Consider the following 5,304-nt stretch of genomic DNA (forward strand, 5'->3'; position numbering starts at 1 on the left):
GGGGAAAGAAGACTTTTATCGCTGATGAGATTGATTAGGTGGTGGTATGGACCTCATATTGCAGAGAATTTTTTATGACCTTTATAGTGTGGTACACTTTTGTAAAGGATACGCAAATCTCAAATGCAATGATTGGTTTATCATTGCATCATCATTATTATTATTATTGACAATACGAATAATAAATTTTTTATTTTATCTTTAATTTTTTGTTAAATTTGTGAGTGGAATTAATTTTGAGTTTAGGGAAATGGTCTAGTAGTTGTCCAAGTGCACCTACAATTCTTGTTGATTTTTTTGGGTTTGTAGGTGAGTGAAGAGCTTAAAGCTAACTTTTCTACTTTCCAACATTTACAAAACTCATAGAGTGTGAGATGATCTAAAAGTGTCATTTTAAAATGTTCCCCAATACTCGCCACTAAGACCCTCAATAGTCGTTATAGTACTTTTTGGACTAATGGACCAATCAACAATCAAAAAATGAAAAAATGAAAAAAAAAAAATGAACGACTATTGGGGTTCATGGTGATTTATTTTGGCATGTTTTTATGTTTTATTGTGGGCGACAACTTGCTCATTTCCCCTAGTTCTGGCAAGCATGATACTAGTGCATCTATCAAATACAATTTTTTTATCAATTGACCAATCAAATTTAAGAATTTTTAGGATTTATTAGTGTATATTATAGTTCTTTAATTTCCATATTTTTTTTTTTAAAGTAATAATAACATTTGTTTATCTTCATATTGGTTCCCCTATTTTTAGTGAGGAGAAAAATCATTTTCTAATACTTTAATTAATAAATTTTCAGCATGCCTCATAAATACATATAAAGGTATAAAGTTGGTTAGTTTTAGAAATTTCTAGTCTTATATGGATAAAACAATAATATTGAATTAATGAAAGGTAAAGAGTTGGTTAGTTTTAGAAATTTCTAGTCTCATATAGATAAAAACAAAAATATTGAATTAATGAAAAATATAAATGATAGTACATAGTACAACTATCAATTTTGTGATTTGTATTTTTTTATGTAGTTTTTTTTAATTAATTCAAACTCCCCTCCCTTCACTCACACTCACATTTTCCCAATTTTATATTCAATTTAAGATAAATGTCTTCTTCAATTAATTTGTTATTATTAAATTTGATATATGTGTGTGTGTGTGTGTGTGTGTGTGTGTGTGTGTTTTTAATTAATTCTACACAAATGTTTTATCAAGTATATGAATGATTTTTAATTTATTTTATCTAAATGGGTTTTTTAATTATATTATAAATAAATTTATTTAGTTTTTTACTTTATTTTATAAAGATGATTTTTCAATTTAGTTGATATAAATGATCTTTTAATGTATTCTTGGTCTTTTTAATTTATTCTATATAAATGATATTTTATGTTAGTGTGTATTAGTATATTTATTCTTGATATTGATCTGGGATTTGTGTTTAAATAGATGGAATTAATTTATATTATTAATTATGTTTAAATCTTGAACAATTACTAAACAAAGTGATTTGTATGTCAGAAGTTTGGTATATGTGTTTTGTAAGCATGGGTAGTCTAGACTTGGTTTAGGGCTAGACATGCCACGTGCTTGGATTATTTGATGCTCCACATATATTTTTATATTCATATTGATATGAGATGTTATTATCATGATCACATTTATCAAACCATGTTCTTAAAATTGAGTGCACATGTCAATATGTTCTTGATACCAAAGAAACTAATTTGAGAATTGTTTTACCATTATTATTAAATTTCAAAATGTGATATGTATATGTAATTTGTTTGTATGTATCTATCATACTTTGATATTATGACTAATTCATTTGTCATTTCTTTTAACTCTCTCTTTATATCTCCTCTCATTCCTACTTTATATTTCTATATGTATACATCTAATTTTCTTTCTCCCTCTTTAGCTATAGGGAGGAACTTTGACACTTTGTGTTTCTTGTTTTCATATGGAGACTGGAATTTTAAATATAAAAAATTATTTAATTTTTTTAATTAGTAGTTGTGAGTTTATTTAGGAAATAAATGTTGATTTATGTGTTCATAGTTATATTTAAGAGTGTTTTTTAATTTGACGTTAACCTGGAATTCTTAGAAAAACATCTAAATTTTGATTTATGAAGATAGATAAAATAATTTAGCAAATAATTATAAATTGTTGCATCTTGATCCACTATGTAACTATCTTGATCCATCTAAGAAGTGGAGTTCAGAAAATAGGAAGCTTGTAATCCAATAAGTTTCCAAAGACCTTTTATAAACATCATCAAGTGTTAATGAGCATAAGGTCGTACTTTTGCAAACTTAATTTTCACTCTTATTAAGATCAAGTCTACAGGCATGGAGGTGAACCAAATGATAGATAGTCATTTGTCAAAATTTGAAGTTTTACTTAAAAGGAGTCATAAACTTCCAATCGTGAGGTGAATATAATGTTAACATTTGACACACCATTTTTACCCTATCAATATCAAGTTTTATGTTGCTTTTAATTCATTAAATTTCCCCAATTAATTTCTAATATTACCTTTTTTATCCTAAAATCTATAGAGTAATTCATGTAGATTAAATTTATTTATTTAACTAACCCAATTTACAAGATAATACACAAATGGAATAATTAAGATCACTTCAATTTTTTTCTATACTAATAAAACTAATTAGAAATGTATGTTTGGTCAAGTGGCATTTAGTTGACTAGTAAAGTCAAATAGATCACAACAGGCCTACTAATGATCAAGACTTGTTGGATGCAAAAGTTTGTGATGTTGTTAAAGGATAAGATACTGAAAAGTTTCCAAATGGTTCAACATGTTTACCCTCTCAACCATCTATACGTGTTAGTTGTAAGTAAGCTCTATATTTCTGATTCTAAACTAAAGACAGTTATAGAAATAATATAAATATCATAGTAAGGTAAAAACCTCCCTTTTTGCATGATCAACTTCATATTAATTTCATATGAGTAAATTTCCTAACATTTATAGATTTTGTATCAATTGGATGCATGTTCTCTTCATTAAGTTTGTTTTCTCTTCCTTTGTAAGCAACCCACATGGTAACCTAGTGTATTATTGATAAAGATAAGAGCCACTAAAGTTCAAAGGAAGAAGAAATCTAATATTGCATTACTTTTCGCCATAGAGTGAGTTTTGGGAGCTCATCATGGATAGTACATTTTCAAGTTGTGGCATTGGTTGAAGTGATCAAAGGAACCACAAAGTGGAACTAACGTGGAAGCATAATAATGCACATGGAAACACAATGCTCCTTAGGAGTGAAGTAGGATCCAATACATAATTGAAGGTGTGTCACTGGTTCTTTTTGGTTGCAATTTCAACTGAGCACATGCCATCATCAAGGGAAGATTAACTAGCAGTTCTAGTTGTCAAACAAACTTACATACTCACCATTTTCATCCAAAATCAATAACTCCAACAAGTTGAATTTACACATGTATTTCCATCATGATTAAAAGTCATTTCATGTATAAAATTAATTTTTCAATATATATAGTTTTAATATCTTTTAATTTTTTAATGTAAATAGAAACAATTATTCCAACGAGTCTTGGTGAGTACTTCTCATAAGGGAGTTTGAATATTCTAGATTGTGCCCAAGTGGCCTTTTGTAATTTGTTTTTTCCAAAATTGAAAATTTTGGCACTTTGTGCTCAGTTCATTTGGAAATATTTGTTTAGTGCTTTCTTGGTTTTAGTTTTTGTGATTCTTAATACTACATTATAACCAAGGATATTTAAATCTTACATGCATTCTTTTCAGATTTTTCGTGAATTCTTTTAATTATTATGTATTACATTACGTCATTTGAAATGAGAAGCTAGTTTGAAAAAACGATTCCATTGTCTTTAATTGGGATCTTTCTTTTTTATTATAGAAAAATAGGTTTTGAAGGGACCATAAACCATTTTTACAAAAGATTCTTACATAATTAGGTAAATCATTAAATCACCAAGAAATAACCTGAGACAAGAAGGTTGCAAAAGAAAGACACAAAGACTTCAACAACCAAAGACCAACAAAACAATCAAAGAGACAACATAAAGAAGCAAGAAATCCAAAGAAGAGAGGCACCATCTAGGCTAGGCTCTTGAGGGTCCCAACCACCTTAGATTTTAGTTGGCTCATGTTCAAAGTCATTTTCTTTAGGCTTCGCTAATCAAGAGAGGGGGTTTGGGCCTTTTTCTTAATGTTCCCCTTAGTCCCCTTGCTTGGATAAGACTCCCCCTAGGCTTTATCATTACTAGCATCCATGTCCACTATCATCTTCTCCTATTGCACCTTGTCAAGATTGCCCAAAATTTAAGCTTCATAGTCTCAATAATTTTATGTCTAATCATGTGGCTATGAGTCATAATAATTTGGAGAGGAACTTGGATGTTCAATTAGATTTTTTTTTAAATATAGTTTATTTCAAAGTTGTTTCACCCTTTCCAACCAGTCTTAATTTAGATGATCCAACTCCTTTAAAATATAGATATTGTCTCATGGATCAAAAGCCCAAGTCTTTGAAACTTCCAAATTGTGATTTCTTTTTTACCTACCTTAAAGATCAACAATTGTTATGGTAAGCCCAAATGTGAAATCTGCATCTTCTTTTACCACATTTGTTAATGATTTCTTGACAAAGATTAATTGGACCTAGCATAACACCCACTCAAGTATAGGTACCAATGGTTGTTTGAGGAACACCATGAAATTTTAAATCATTCAAAAGTGGTAGTTCTCTTGTTCTCTTATTATCTCTACATGTATGGAATCCTACTCCAAGTAATACATTGAAGGTGGTCCATGTATTCACTATGATGACGTTAAAAACAAAACACATGTATTATGTGGAACATATTTGTACCATGCATTACTTCACTTAGTAGAATGTGGCCTTAAATGTCTTCTCACATCCTCTAAGGAGAAATCTTTGAATTGGTATAGATAATTTCCATCTACCTCAATTTGGACTTGGGATCAATCGAGTAATAAATTTGTCAGTGAATTTAACAAGCAAGGAGATTGGTCCTATTTATTATAACTATTGATCATGATCAAGGGGTCCTTGTAATAAGACATCATAAATTTCAATCAACTTTCCATAAGACATAATAGAGGATTTAATGGTAGCTCAACCACTACCAAGTATGTCAATCTTTTCTATCTTGAGTCCTTTAATACTCATGATGTTCTATTCACTTGAGAGTTAGACACTCTCATATGTATGTGATTTTATGTGAGGTTTGAGAATAACCTAATGGATGTTGGGAAATT

The sequence above is a fragment of the Cupressus sempervirens genome, chromosome 5 (genome assembly GCF_028749045.1).
Source record: "Cupressus sempervirens isolate cs-2001-9-10 chromosome 5, ASM2874904v1, whole genome shotgun sequence".
Lineage (NCBI taxonomy): Eukaryota > Viridiplantae > Streptophyta > Pinopsida > Cupressales > Cupressaceae > Cupressus > Cupressus sempervirens.